The sequence below is a fragment of the Artemia sp. Qi Xiang Cuo genome, chromosome 11 (assembly GCF_049724085.1).
Source record: "Artemia sp. Qi Xiang Cuo chromosome 11, ASM4972408v1, whole genome shotgun sequence".
NCBI lineage: Eukaryota > Metazoa > Arthropoda > Branchiopoda > Anostraca > Artemiidae > Artemia > Artemia sp. Qi Xiang Cuo.
In genome coordinates, this window is record NC_142804.1 from 5,077,864 (window position 1) to 5,095,018 (window position 17,155).

Below are 17,155 nucleotides of genomic sequence, written 5' to 3' on the forward strand. Positions count from 1 at the left end.
TGTTATTAAGCCTATTTTAAATCAATGATTTGTTTCGTTTATTGAAGTATTTCTCTGTTTTTCCAATTTCAATTATGTATTTTATGTACTCCTCGATTTTGAGGAAAATAAAAAAATTAATTTGCACTGAGAAGACAAGATCGTCATAGAATTTATTATTTCCAGATATATATACTCATCTCACCAGAGCCATGGTATTATTTAGACTTTCGTCAGAGAATCATCATAACTTTCTTTAAAATGGAAAATTTCCCATTTTTTCATGATTTTGCAACTTATTCAAAGTATTTTTCAATCTGAGAAATACAAAGCATATTTCAAAAACGTAATTCAGTAGATGGATAAAATTGTATTTCAGCTATTAAGTAGTAGCAAAACTGTCACGTTGAAACATTAAAACTGTAGGACTGAAGAAAAACAACCCAAAAAAAACTTACAAGAGGAATTAAGCTACAAATCATTCCACACAGCATTAAAAAAAGGAGAAAAAAAGCATCAATCATCGTAGAATAGGAAGCCATAATTCTTTGATTTTACGATACAATCGCCGCCGAATCTTCTTTTATACCCAATAGTTTCTGACATTTTTATATCACAACTTTACGTGGCGATACATAATTTAGGACTGAAGAAAAACAATCCAACACAAACTTCCAAGATGAATTAAGCTACAACACATTCCACACAGCATTAAAAAAATGACAAAAAAAGCATAAATCAACGTAGAATAGGAAGCCATAATTCTTTGATTTTACGATACAATCGCCGCCGAATCTTATTTTATACCCAATAGTTTGTGACATTTTTATATCACAACTTTACGTGGCGATACATAATTTAGGACTGAAGAAAAACAACCCAACAAAAACTTCCAAGAGGAATTAAGCTACAAATCATTCCACACAGCCTTAAAAAAAGGAGAAAAAAAGCATCAATCACCGTAGAATAGGAAGCCATAAATTGTTTGATTTTACGATACAATCGCCGCCGAATCTTCTTTTATACCCAATAGTTTCTGACAATTTTTATATCACAACTTTACGTGGCGATACACAATTTAGGACTGAAGAAAAACAACCCAACAAAAACTTCCAAGAGGAATTAAGCTACAAATCCTTCCACACAGCATTAAAAAAAGGAGAAAAAAAGCATCAATCATCGTAGAATAGGAAGCCATAATTGTTTGATTTTACGATACAATCGCCGCCGAATCTTCTTTTATACCCAATAGTTTCTGACATTTTTATATAACAACTTTACGTGGCGATACATAATTTAGGACTGAATAAAAACAACCCAACAAAAACTTCCAAGAAGAATCAAGCTACAAATCATTTAACACGATATTAAAAAAAGGAGAAAAAGAGAAAAAAAAGCATCAATCACCGTAGAATAGAAAGCCATAAATTGTTTGATTTTACGATACAATCGCCGCCGAATCTTCTTTTATACCCAATAGTTTCTGACATTTTTATATCACAACTTTACGTGGCGATACATAATTTAGGACTGAAGAAAAACAACCCAACAAAAACTTCCAAGAAGAATCAAGCTACAAATCATTTAACACGATATTAAAAAAAGGAGAAAAAAAGGAGAAAAAAAGCATCAATCATCTTAGAATAGGAAGCCATAATTCTTTGATTTTACGATACAATCGCCGCCGAATCTTCTTTTATACCCAATAGTTTGTGACATTTTTTTTATATCACAACTTTACGTGGCGATACACAATTTAGGCCTGAAGAAAAACAACCCAACAAAAACTTCCAAGAGGAATTAAGCTACAAATCATTCCACGCGGTATTAAAAAAAGGAGAAAAAAGAGAAACAAAAGCATCAATCACCGTAGAATAGAAAGCCATAAATTGTTTGATTTTACGATACAATCGCCGCCGAATCTTCTTTTATACCCAATAGTTTGTGACATTTTTTTTATATCACAACTTTACGTGGCGATACACAATTTAGGCCTGAAGAAAAACAACCCAACAAAAACTTCCAAGAGGAATTAAGCTACAAATCATTCCACACGGTATTAAAAAAAGGAGAAAAAAGATAAACAAAAGCATCAATAACCGTAGAATAGAAAGCCATAAATTGTTTGATTTTACGATACAATCGCCGCCGAATCTTCTTTTATACCCAATAGTTTGTGACTTTTTTTTTATATCACAATTTTACGTGGCGATACACAATTTAGGCCTGAAGAAAAACAACCCAACAAAAACTTCCAAGAGGAATTAAGCTACAAATCATTCCACACGGTATTAAAAAAAGGAGAAAAAAGAGAAACAAAAGCATCAATCACCGTAGAATAGAAAGCCATAAATTGTTTGATTTTACGATACAATCGCCGCCGAATCTTCTTTTATACCCAATAGTTTGTGACATTTTTTTTATATCACAATTTTACGTGGCGATACACAATTTAGGCCTGAAGAAAAACAACCCAACAAAAACTTCCAAGAGGAATTAAGCTACAAATCATTCCACACGGTATTAAAAAAAGGAGAAAAAAGAGAAAAAAAACCAACAATCACCGTAGAATATAAAGCCATAAATTGTTTGATTTTACGATACAATTGCTGCCGAATCTTCTTTTATACCCAATAGTTTGTGTCATTTTTTTTATATCACAACTTTACGTGGCGATACAAAATTTAGTCCTGAAGAAAAACAACCCAACAAAAACTTCCAAGAGGAATTAAGCTACAAATCATTCCACACGGTATTAAAAAAAGGAGAAAAAAGAGAAACAAAAGCATCAATCACCGTAGAATAGAAAGACATAAATTGTTTGATTTTACGATACAATCGCCGCCGAATCTTCTTTTATACCCAATAGTTTGTGACGTTTTTTTTATATCACAACTTTACGTGGCGATACACAATTTAGGCCTGAATAAAAACAACCCAACAAAAACTTCCAAGAGGAATTAAGCTACAAATCATTCCACACGGTATTAAAAAAAGGAGAGAAAAAAGCATCAATCACCGTAGAATAGAAAGACATAAATTGTTTGATTTTACGATACAATCGCCGCCGAATCTTCTTTTATACCCAATAGTTTGTGACATTTTTTTTATATCACAACTTTATGTGGCGATACACAATTTAGGACTGAAGAAAAACAACCCAACAAAAACTTCCAAGAGAAATTAAGCTACAAATCATTCCACACGGTATTAAAAAAAGGAGAAAAAAGAGAAAAAAAAGCATCAATCAACGTAATATAGTAAGTAATAATTATTTGATTTTACGATACAATCGCCACCGAATCTTCTTTTATACCCAATAGTTTCTGACATTTTTTATATCACAACTTTACGTGTCGATACACAATTTAGGACTGAAGAAAAACAACCCAACAAAAACTTCCAAGAAGAATCAAGCTACAAATCATTTAACACGGTATTAAAAAAGGGAGAAAAAAGAGAAACAAAAGCATCAATCACCGTAGAATAGAAAGCCATAAATTGTTTGATTTTACGATACAATCACCGCCGAATCTTCTTTTATACCCAATAGTTTGTGACTTTTTTTTTATATCACAACTTTACGTGGCGATACACAATTTAGGCCTGAAGAAAAACAACCCAACAAAAACTTCCAAGAGGAATTAAGCTACAAATCATTCAACACGGTATTAAAAAAAGGAGAAAAAAGAGAAACAAAAGCATCAATCACCGTAGAATAGAAAGCCATAAATTGTTTGATTTTACGATACAATCGCTGCCGAATCTTCTTTTATACCCAATAGTTTCTGACATTTTTATATCACAACTTTACGTGGCGATACATAATTTAGGACTGAAGAAAAACAACCCAACAAAAACTTCCAAGAGGAATTAAGCTACAAATCATTCCACACAGCATTAAAAAAAGGAGAAAAAAGCATCAATCATCGTAGAATAGGAAGCCATAATTCTTTGATTTTACGATACAATCGCCGCCGAATCTTCTTTTATACCCAATAGTTTCTGACATTTTTATATCACAACTTTACGTGGCGATACATAATTTAGGACTGAAGAAAAACAATCCAACAAAAACTTCCAAGAGGAATTAAGCTACAAATCATTCCACACAGCATTAAAAAAAGGAGAAAAAAAGCATCAATCATCGTAGAATAGGAAGCCATAATTCTTTGATTTTACGATACAATCGCCGCCGAATCTTCTTTTATACCCAATAGTTTGTGACATTTTTTTTATATCACAACTTTACGTGGCGATACACAATTTAGGACTGAAGAAAAACAACCCAACAAAAACTTCCAAGAGGAATTAAGCTACAAATCATTCCACGCGGTATTAAAAAAAGGAGAAAAAAGAGAAAAAAAAGCATCAATCACCGTAGAATAGAAAGCCATAAATTGTTTGATTTTACGATACAATCGCTGCCGAATCTTCTTTTATACCCAATAGTTTGTGACATTTTTTTTATATCACAACTTTACGTGGCGATACACAATTTAGGCCTGAAGAAAAACAACCCAACAAAAACTTCCAAGAGGAATTAAGCTACAAATCATTCCACACGGTATTAAAAAAAGGAGAAAAAAGAAAAACAAAAGCATCAATCACCGTAGAATATAAAGCCATAAATTGTTTGATTTTACGATACAATCGCCGCCGAATCTTCTTTTATACCCAATAGTTTGTGACATTTTTTTTATATCACAATTATACGTGGCGATACAAAATTTAGGCCTGAAGAAAAACAACCCAACAAAAACTTCCAAGAGGAATTAAGCTACAAATCATTCCACACGGTATTAAAAAAAGGAGAAAAAAGAGAAACAAAAGCATCAATCACCGTAGAATAGAAAGACATAAATTGTTTGATTTTACGATACAATCGCCGCCGAATCTTCTTTTATACCCAATAGTTTGTGACGTTTTTTTTATATCACAACTTTACGTGGCGATACACAATTTAGGCCTGAAGAAAAACAACCCAACAAAAACTTCCAAGAGGAATTAAGCTACAAATCATTCCACACGGTATTAAAATAAGGAGAGAAAAAAGCATCAATCACCGTAGAATAGAAAGACATAAATTGTTTGATTTTACGATACAATCGCCGCCGAATCTTCTTTTATACCCATTAGTTTGTGACTTTTTTTTTATATCACAACTTTACGTGGCTATACACAATTTAGGACTGAAGAAAAACAACCCAACAAAAACTTCCAAGAGGAATTAAGCTACAAATCATTCCACACGGTATTAAAAAAAGGAGAAAAAAGAGAAACAAAAGCATCAATCACCGTAATATAGTAAGTAATAATTATTTGATTTTACGATACAATCGCCGCCGAATATTGTTTTATAAACATTAGTTTGTTAAAATTTTTATATAACAACTTTAAGTGGTGATAGACAATTTAGGACTGAAGAAAAACAACCCAACAAAAACTTCCAAGAAGAATAAAGCTACAAATCATTGAACACTGTATTAAAAAAGGGAGAAAAAAGAGAAACAAAAGCATCAATCACCGTAGAATAGAAAGCCATAAATTGTTTGATTTTACGATACAATCGCCGCCGAATCTTCTTTTATACCCAATAGTTTGTGACGTTTTTTTTATATCACAACTTTACGTGGCGATACACAATTTAGGCCTGAAGAAAAACAACCCCACAAAAACTTCCAAGAGGAATTAAGCTACAAATAATTCCACACGGTATTAAAAAAAGGAGAAAAAAGAGAAAAAAAAGCATCGATCACCGTAGAATAGAAAGCCATAAATTGTTTGATTTTACGATACAATCGCAGCCGAATCTTCTTTTATACCCAATAGTTTCTGACATTTTTTTTATATCACAACTTAACGTGACGATACACAATTTAGGCCTGAAGAAAAACAACCCAACAAAAACTTAAGCTACAAATCATTCCACACGGTATTAAAAAAAGGAGAAAAAAGAGAAAAAAAAGCATCAATCACCGTAGAATAGAAAGTCATAAATTGTTTGATTTTACGATACAATCGCCGCCGAATCTTCTTTTATACCCAATAGTTTGTGACATTTTTTTTATATCACAACTTTACGTGGCGATTCACAATTTAGGACTGAAGAAAAACAACCCAACAAAAACTTCCAAGAGGAATTAAGCTACAAATCATTCCACACGGTATTAAAAAAAGTAGAAAAAAGAGAAAAAAAAGCATCAATCACCGTAGAATAGAAAGCCATAAATTGTTTGATTTTACGATACAATCGCCGCCGAATCTTCTTTTATACCCAATAGTTTGTGAAATTTTTTTTATATCACAACTTTAAGTGGCGATACACAATTTAGGTCTGAAGAAAAACAACCCAACAAAAACTTCCAAGAGGAATTAAGCTACAAATCATTCCACACGGTATTAAAAAAAGGAGAAAAAAGAGAAACAAAAGCATCAATCACCGTAGAATAGAAATACATAAATTGTTTGATTTTACGATACAATCGCCGCCAAATCTTCTTTTATACCCAATAGTTTGTGACGTTTTTTTTATATCACAACTTTACGTGGCGATACACAATTTAGGCCTGAAGAAAAACAACCCAACAAAAACTTCCAAGAGGAATTAAGCTACAAATCATTCCACACGGTATTAAAAAAAGGAGAAAAAAGAGAAAAAAAAGCATCTATCACCGTAGAATAGAAAGCCATAAATTGTTTGATTTTACGATACAATCGCCGCCGAATCTTCTTTTATACCCAATAGTTTCTGACATTTTTTATATCACAACTTTACGTGGCGATACACAATTTAGGACTGAAGAAAAACAACCCAACAAAAACTTCCAAGAGGAATTAAGCTACAAATCATTCCACACGGTATTAAAAAAAGGAGAAAAAAGAGAAACAAAAGCATCAATCACCGTAATATATTAAGTCATAATTCTTTGATTTTACGATACAATCGCCACCGAATCTTCTTTTATACCCAATAGTTTCTGACATTTTTTATATCACAACTTTACGTGGCGATACACAATTTAGGACTGAAGAAAACAACCCAACAAAAACTTCCAAGAGGAATTAAGCTACAAATCATTCCACACGGTATTAAAAAAAGGAGAAAAAAGAGAAACAAAAGCATCTATCACCGTAGAATAGAAAGCCATAAATTGTTTGATTTTACGATACAATCGCCGCCGAATCTTCTTTTATACCCAATAGTTTGTGACGTTTTTTTTATATCACAACTTTACGTGTTGATAAACAATTTAGGCCTGAAGAAAAAACAACCCAACAAAAACTTCCAAGAGGAATTAAGCTACAAATCATTCCACACGGTATTAAAAAAAGGAGAAAAAAGAGAAACAAAAGCATCAATCACCGTAGAATAGAAAGCCATAAATTGTTTGATTTTACGATACAATCGCCGCCGAATCTTCTTTTATACCCAATATTTTGTGACATTTTTTTTATATCACAACTTTAAGTGGCGATACACAATTTAGGTCTGAAGAAAAACAACCCAACAAAAACGTCCAAGAGGAATTAAGCTACAAATCATTCCACACGGTATTAAAAAAAGGAGAAAAAAGAGAAACAAAAGCATCAATCACCGTAGAATAGAAAGACATAAATTGTTTGATTTTACGATACAATCGCCGCCGAATCTTCTTTTATACCCAATAGTTTGTGACGTTTTTTTTATATCACAACTTTACGTGGTGATACACAATTTAGGCCTGAAGAAAAACAACCCAACAAAAACTTCCAAGAGGAATTAAGCTACAAATCATTCCACACGGTATTAAAAAAAAGAGAAAAAAGAGAAAAAAAAGCATCAATCAACGTAGAATAGAAAAGCCATAAATTGTTTGATTTTACGATACAATCGCCGTCGAATCTTCTTTTATACCCAATAGTTTGTGACACAATTTTTTTTATATCACAACTTTACGTGGCGATACACAATTTAGGACTGAAGAAAAACAACCCAACAAAAACTTCCAAGAGGAATTAAGCTACAAATCATTCCACACGGTATTAAAAAAAGGAGAAAAAAGAGAAACAAAAGCATCAATCACCGTAATATAGTAAGTAATAATTCTTTGATTTTACGATACAATCGCCGCCGAATCTTCTTTTATACCCAATAGTTTCTGACATTTTTTTTATATCACAACTTTACGTGGCGATACACAATTTAGGACTGAAGAAAAACAACCCAACAAAAACTTTCAAGAGGAATTAATCTACAAATCATTGAACAAGGTATTAAAAAAAGGAGAAAAAGAGAAAAAAAGCGTCAATCACCGTAGAAGAGAAAGTAATAAATTGTTTTATTTTACGATGCAATCGCCACCAAATCTTCTTTTATACCAATTAGTTTCTGACATTTTTTTTATAAAACAACTTTACGTGTCGATACACAATTTAGGACTGAAGAAAAACAACCCAACAAAAACTAGCAAGAAGAATAAAGCTACAAATCAGTTAACACGGTATTAAAAAACAAGAGAAAAAAGAGAAAAAAAAGCATCAATCACCGTAATATAGTAAGTCATAATTCTTTGATTTTACGATACAATCGCCGCCGAATCTTCTTTTATACCCAAAAGTTTCTGACATTTTTTATATCACAACTTTACGTGGCGATACACAATTTAGGACTGAAGAAAAACAACCCAACAAAAACTTCCAAGAAGAATCAAGCTACAAATCATTTAACACGGTATTAAAAAAAGGAGAAAAAAAACATCAATCACCGTAATATAGTAAGTCATAATTCTTTGATTTTACGATACAATCGCCACCAAATCTTCTTTTATACCCAATAGTTTGTGACATTTTTTATATCACAACTTTACGTGGCGATACACAATTTAGGACTGAAGAAAAACAACCCAACAAAAACTTCCAAGAAGAATCAAGCTACAAATCAATTAACACGGTATAAAAGGAGAAAAAGAGAAAAAAAAGCATCAATCACCGTAGAATAGAAAGCCATAAATTGTTTGATTTTACGATACAATCGTCACCGAATCTTCTTTTATACCCAATAGTTTCTGACATTTTTTATATCACAACTTTACGTGGCGATACACAATTTAGGACTGAAGAAAAACAACCCAACAAAAACTTCCAAGAAGAATCAAGCTACAAATCATTGAACACGGTATTAAAAAAAGGAGAAAAAGAGAAAAAAAGCATCAATCACCGTAGAATAGAAAGCAATAAATTGTTTGATTTTACGATACAATCGCCGCCGAATCTTATTTTATACCCATTATTTTGTGAAATTTTTTTTATATAACAACTTTACGTGGCTATACACAATTTATGACTGAAGAAAAACAACCCAACAAAAACTTCCAAGAGGAATTAAGCTACAAATCATTCCAAACGTTATTAAAAAAAGTAGAAAAAAGAGAAAAAAAAAGCATCAATCACCGGAGAATAGAAAGCCATAAACTTTTTTATTTTACGATACAATCGCCGCCAAATCTTCTTTTATACCCAATAGTTTGTGACATTTTTTTTATATAACAACTTTACGTGACGATACACAATTTAGGACTGAAGAAAAACAACCCAACAAAAACTTCCAAGATGAATTAAGCTACAAATCATTCCACCCGGTATTAAAAAAAGGAGAATATCACAACTTTACGTGGCGATACACAATTTAGGACTGAAGAAAAACAACCCAAAAAAAACTTCCAAGAAGAATCAAGCTACAAATCATTTAACACGGTATTAAAAAAAGGAGAAAAAGAGAAAAAAAGCATCAATCACCGTAGAATAGAAAGACATAAATTGTTTTATTTTACGATACAATCGCCGCCGAATCTTCTTTTATACCCAATAGTTTGTGAAATTTTTTTTATATCACAACTTTACGTGGCGATACACAATTTAGGACTGAAGAAAAACAACCCAACAAAAACTTGCAAGAAGAATCAAGCTACAAATCATTTAACACGGTATTAAAAAAAAGAGAAAAAAGAGAAAAAAAAAGCATCAATCACCGTAATATAGTAAGTCATAGTTCTTTGATTTTACGATACAATCGCCGCCGAATCTTCTTTTATACCCAATAGTTTCTGACATTTTTTATATCACAACTTTGCGTTGCGATACACAATTTAGGACTGAAGAAAAACAACCCAACAAAAACTTCCAAGAAGAATCAAGCTACAAATCATTTAACACGGTATTAAAAAAAGGAGAAAAAAGAGAGAAAAAAGCATCAATCACCGTAATATAGTAAGTCATAATTCTTTGATTTTACGATACAATCGCCGCCAAATCTTCTTTTATACCCAATAGTTTGTGACATTTTTTATATCACAACTTTACGTGGCGATACACAATTTAGGACTGAAGAAAAACAACCCAAAAAAAACTTCCAAGAAGAATCAAGCTACAAATCATTTAACACGGTATAAAAGGAGAAAAAGAGAAAAAAAGCATCAATCACCGTAAAATAGAAAGCCATAAATTGTTTGATTTTACGATACAATCGTCACCGAATCTTCTTTTATACCCAATAGTTTCTGACATTTTTTATATCACAACTTTACGTGGCGATACACAATTTAGGACTGAAGAAAAACAACCCAACAAAAACTTCCAAGAAGAATTAAGCTACAAATCATTTAACACGGTATTAAAAAAAGGAGAAAAAGAGAAAAAAAGCATCAATCACCGTAGAATAGAAAGCCATAAATTTTTTGATTTTACGATACAATCGCCGCCGAATCTTCTTTTATACCCAATAGTTTGTGACATTTTTTTTATATCACAACTTTACGTGGCGATACACAATTTAGGACTGAATAAAAACAACCCAACAAAAACTTCCAAGAGGAATTAAGCTACAAATCATTCCACACGGTATTAAAAAAAGGAGAAAAAAGAGAAAAAAAAGCATCAATCACCGTAGAATAGAAAGCCATAAATTGTTTGATTTTACGATACAATCGCCGACGAATCTTCTTTTATACCCAATAGTTTGTGACATTTTTTTTATATAACAACTTTACGTGGCGATACACAATTTAGGACTGAAGAAAAACAACCCAACAAAAACTTCCAAGAGGAATTAAGCTACAAATCATTCCACACGGTATTAAAAAAAGGAGAATATCACAACTTTACGTGGCTATCCACAATTTAGGACTGAAGAAAAACAACCCAACAAAAACTTCCAAGAAGAATCAAGCTACATATCATTTAACACGGTATTAAAAAAAGGAGAAAAAGAGAAAAAAAGCATCAATCACCGTAGAATAGAAAGACATAAATTGTTTGATTTTACGATACAATCGCCACCGAATCTTCTTTTATACCCAATAATTTGTGAAATTTTTTTTATATCACAACTTTACGTGGCGATACACAATTTAGGACTTAATAAAAACAACCCAACAAAAACTTCCAAGAAGAATCAAGCTACAAATCATTTAACACGGTATTAAAAAAAGGAGAAAAAAAAGCATCAATCACCGTAATATAGTAACTCATAATTCTTTGATTTTACGATACAATCACCGCCGAATCTTCTTTTATACCCAATAGTTTCTGACATTTTTTATATCACAACTTTACGTAGCGATACACAATTTAGGACTGAAGAAAAACAACCCAACAAAAACTTCCAAGAAGAATCAAGCTACAAATTATTTAAGACGGTATTAAAAAAAGGAGAAAAGAGAAAAAAAGCATCAATCACCGTAGAATAGAAAGCCATAAATTGTTTGATTTTACGATACAATCGCCACCGAATCTTCTTTTATACCCAATAGTTTGTGACATTTTTTTTATATCACAACTTTACGTGGCGATACACAATTTAGGACTGAAGAAAAACAACCCAACAAAAACTTCCAAGAAGAATCAAGCTACAAATCATTTAACACGGTATAAAAGGAGAAAAAGAGAAAAAAAAAGCATCAATCACCGTAGAATAGAAAGCCATAAATTGTTTGATTTTACGATACAATCGACACCGAATCTTCTTTTATACCCAATAGTTTCTGACATTTTTTATATCACAACTTTACGTGGCGATACACAATTTAGGACTGAAGAAAAACAACCCAACAAAAACTTCCAAGAACAGTCAAGCTACAAATAATTTAACACTGTATTAAAAAAAGGAGAAAAAGAGAAAAAAAGCATCAATCACCGTAGAATAGAAAGCCATAAATTGTTTGATTTTACGATGCAATCGCCGCCGAATCTTCTTTTATACCCAATAGTTTGTGACATTCTTTTATATCACAACTTTACGTGGCGATACACAATTTAGGACTGAAGAAAAACAACCCAACAAAAACTTCCAAGAGGAATTAAGCTACAAATCATTCCACACGGTATTAAAAAAAGGAGAAAAAAGAGAAAAAAAAAGCATCAATCACCGTAGAATAGAAAGCCATAAAATGTTTGATTTTACGATACAATCGCCGCCGAATCTTCTTTTATACCCAATAGTTTGTGACATTTTTTTTATATAACAACTTTACGTGACGATACACAATTTAGGACTGAAGAAAAACAACCCAACAAAAACTTCCAAGAGGAATTAAGCTACAAATCATTCCACACGGTATTAAAAAAAGGAGAAAAAAGAGAAAAAAAAAGCATCAATCACCGTAGAATAGAAAGCCATAAATTGTTTGATTTTACGATACAATCGCCGCCGAATCTTCTTTTATACCCAATAGTTTGTGACATTTTTTTTATATAACAACTTTACGTGACGATACACAATTTAGGACTGAAGAAAAACAACCCAACAAAAACTTCCAAGAAGAATCAAGCTACAAATCATTTAACACGGTATTAAAAAAAGGAGAAAAAAAGCATCAATCACCGTAATATAGTAAGTCATAATTCTTTGATTTTACGATACAATCACCGCCGAATCTTCTTTTATACCCAATAGTTTCTGACATTTTTTATATCACAACTTTACGTAGCGATACACAATTTAGGACTGAAGAAAAACAACCCAACAAAAACTTCCAAGAAGAATCAAGCTACAAATCATTTAAGACGGTATTAAAAAAAGGAGAAAAGAGAAAAAAAGCAACAATCACTGTAGAATAGAAAGCCATAAATTGTTTGATTTTACGATACAATCGCCACCGAATCTTCTTTTATACCCAATAGTTTGTGACATTTTTTTATATCACAACTTTACGTGGCGATACACAATTTAGGACTGAAGAAAAACAACCCAACAAAAACTTCCAAGAAGAATCAAGCTACAAATCATTTAACACGGTATTAAAAAAAGGAGAAAAAAAAGCATCAATCACCGTAATATAGTTAGTCATAATTCTTTGATTTTACTATACAATCGCCGCCAAATCTTCTTTTATACCCAATAGTTTGTGACATTTTTTATATCACAACTTTACGTGGCGATACACAATTTAGGACTGAAGAAAAACAACCCAACAAAAACTTCCAAGAAGAATCAATCTACAAATCATTTAACACGGTATAAAAGGAGAAAAAGAGAAAAAAAAAGCATCAATCACCGTAAAATAGAAAGCCATAAATTGTTTGATTTTACGATACAATCGTCTCCTAATCTTCTTTTATACCCAATAGTTTGTGACATTTTTTATATCACAACTTTACGTGGCGATACACAATTTAGGACTGAAGAAAAACAACCCAACAAAAACTTCCAAGAAGAATCAAGCTACAAATCATTGAACACGGTATTAAAAAAAGGAGAAAAAGAGAAAAAAAGCATCAATCACCGTAGAATAGAAAGCTATAAATTGTTTGATTTTACGATACAATCGCCGCCGAATCTTCTTTTATAACCATTATTTTTTGTCATTTTTTTTATATCACAACTTTACGTGACGATACACAATTTAGGACTGAAGAAAAACAACCCAACAAAAACTTCCAAGAAGAATCAAGCTACAAATCATTTAACACGGTATTAAAAAAAGGAGAAAAAAAAGCATCAATCACCGTAGAATAGAAAGCTATAAATTGTTTGATTTTACGATACAATCGCCGCCGAATCTTCTTTTATACCCAATAGTTTGTGACATTTTTTTTATATAACAACTTTACGTGGCGATACACAATTTAGGACTGAAGAAAAACAACCCAACAAAAACTTCCAAGAAGAATCAAGCTACAAATCATTTAACACGGTATTAAAAAAAGGAGAAAAAAAAGCATCAATCACCGTAATATAGTAAGTCATAATTCTTTTATTTTACGATACAATCACCGCCGAATCTTCTTTTATACCCAATAGTTTCTGACATTTTTTATATCACAACTTTACGTAGCGATACACAATTTAGGACTGAAGAAAAACAACCCAACAAAAACTTCCAAGAAGAATCAAGCTACAAATTATTTAAGACGGTATTAAAAAAAGGAGAAAAGAGAAAAAAAGCATCAATCACCGTAGAATAGAAAGCCATAAATTGTTTGATTTTACGATACAATCGCCACCGAATCTTCTTTTATACCCAATAGTTTGTGACATTTTTTTTATATCACAACTTTACGTGGCGATACAGAATTTAGGACTGAAGAAAAACAACCCAACAAAAACTTCCAAGAAGAATCAAGCTACAAATCATTTAACACGGTATTAAAAAAAGTAGAAAAAAAAGCATCAATCACCGTAATATAGTAAGTCATAATTCTTTGATTTTACTATACAATCGCCGCCAAATCTTCTTTTATACCCAATAGTTTGTGACATTTTTTATATCACAACTTTACGTGGCGATACACAATTTAGGACTGAATAAAAACAACCCAACAAAAATTTCCAAGAAAAATCAAGCTACAAATCATTTAACACGGTATAAAAGGAGAAAAAGAGAAAAAAAAAGCATCAATCACCGTAGAATAGAAAGCCATAAATTGTTTGATTTTACGATACAATCGACACCGAATCTTCTTTTATACCCAATAGTTTCTGACATTTTTTATATCACAACTTTAAGTGGCGATACACAATTTAGGACTGAAGAAAAACAACCCAACAAAAACTTCCAAGAATAATCAAGCTACAAATCATTTAACACGGTATTAAAAAAAGGAGAAAAAGAGAAAAAAAGCATCAATCACCGTAGAATAGAAAGCCATAAATTGTTTGATTTTACGATGCAATCGCCGCCGAATCTTCTTTTATACCCAATAGTTTGTGAAATTTTTTTATATCACAACTTTACGTGGCGATACACAATTTAGGACTGAAGAAAAACAACCCAACAAAAACTTCCAAGAGGAATTAAGCTACAAATCATTCCACACGGTATTAAAAAAAGGAGAAAAAAGAGAAAAAAGCATCAATCACCGTAGAATAGAAAGCCATAAATTGTTTGATTTTACGATACAATCGCCGCCGAATCTTCTTTTATACCCAATAGTTTGTGAAATTTTTTTTATATAACAACTTTACGTGGCGATACACAATTTAGGACTGAAGAAAAACAACCCAACAAAAACTTCCAAGAGGAATTAAGCTACAAATCATTCCACACGGTATTAAAAAAAGGAGAATATCACAACTTTACGTGGCGATACACAATTTAGGACTGAAGAAAAACAACCCAACAAAAACTTCCAAGAAGAATCAAGCTACAATTCATTTAACACGGTATTAAAAAAAGGAGAAAAAGAGAAAAAAAGCATCAATCACCGTAGAATAGAAAGCCATAAATTGTTTGATTTTACGATACAATCGCCGCCGAATCTTCTTTTATATCCAATAGTTTGTGACATTTTTTTATATCACAACTTTACGTGGCGATAGACAATTTAGGACTGAAGAAAAACAACCCAACAAAAACTTCCAAGAAGAATCAAGCTACAAATCATTTAACACGGTATTAAAAAAAAGGAGAAAAAGAGAAAAAAAGCGTCAATCACCGTAGAATAGAAAGTCATAAATTGTTTGATTTTACGATACAATCGCCACCGAATCTTCTTTTATATCCAATAGTTTCTGACATTTTTTTATATCACAACTTTACGTGGCGATACACAATTTAGGACTGAAGAAAAACAACCCAACAAAAACTTCCAAGAGGAATTAAGCAACAAATCATTCCACACGGTATTAAAAAAAGGAGAAAAAATAGAAAAAAAAGCATCAATCAACGTAGAATAGAAAGCAATAAATTGTTTGATTTTACGATACAATCGCCGTCGAATCTTCTTTTATACCCAATAGTTTGTGAAATTTTTTTTATATAACAACTTTACGTGGCGATACACAATTTAGGACTGAAGAAAAACAACACAACAAAAACTTCCAAGATGAATTAAGCTACAAATCATTCCACACGTTATTAAAAAAAGGAGAATATCACAACTTTACGTGGCGATACACAATTTAGGACTGAAGAAAAACAACCCAACGAAATCTTCCAAGAAGAATCAAGCTACAAATCATTTAACACGGTATTAAAAAAGGAGAAAAAGAGAAAAAAAGCATCAATCACCGTAGAATAGAGAGCCATAAATTGTTTGATTTTACGATACAATCGCCGCCGAATCTTCTTTTATACCCAATAGTTTGTGACATTTTTTTTATATAACAACTTTACGTGACGATACACAATTTAGGACTGAAGAAAAACAACCCAACAAAAACTTCCAAGAGGAATTAAGCTACAAATCATTCCAAACGGTATTAAAAAAAGGAGAAAAAAGAGAAAAAAAAAGCATCAATCACCGTAGAATAGAAAGCCATAAACTGTTTGATTTTACGATACAATCGCCGCCGAATCTTCTTTTATACCCAATAGTTTGTGACATTTTTTTTATATTACAACTTTACGTGGCGACACACAATTTAGGACTGAAGAAAAACAACCCAACAAAAACTTCCAAGAAGAATCAAGCTACAAATCATTTAACACGGTATTAAAAAAAGGAGAAAAAAAAGCATAAATCACCGTAATATAGTAAGTCATAATTCTTTGATTTTACGATACAATCGCCGCCGAATCTTCTTTTATACCCAATAGTTTCTGACATTTTTTATATCACAACTTTACGTAGCGATACACAATTTAGGACTGAAGAAAAACAACCCAACAAAAACTTCCAAGAAGAATCAAGCTACAAATCATTTAAGACGGTATTAAAAAAAGGAGAAAAAGAGAAAAAAAGCAACAATCACTGTAGA

At 31.7% G+C, this 17,155-nt stretch overlaps 1 protein-coding gene across 1 annotated transcript in view; it reads right to left on the reverse strand.

Annotated features, from left to right (window-relative positions):
- LOC148946564 (inactive peptidyl-prolyl cis-trans isomerase FKBP6-like) overlaps window positions 1-17,155 on the reverse strand; it is a 77,281-nt gene that overhangs the window by 17,530 nt on the left and 42,596 nt on the right. The window lies entirely within an intron of this gene.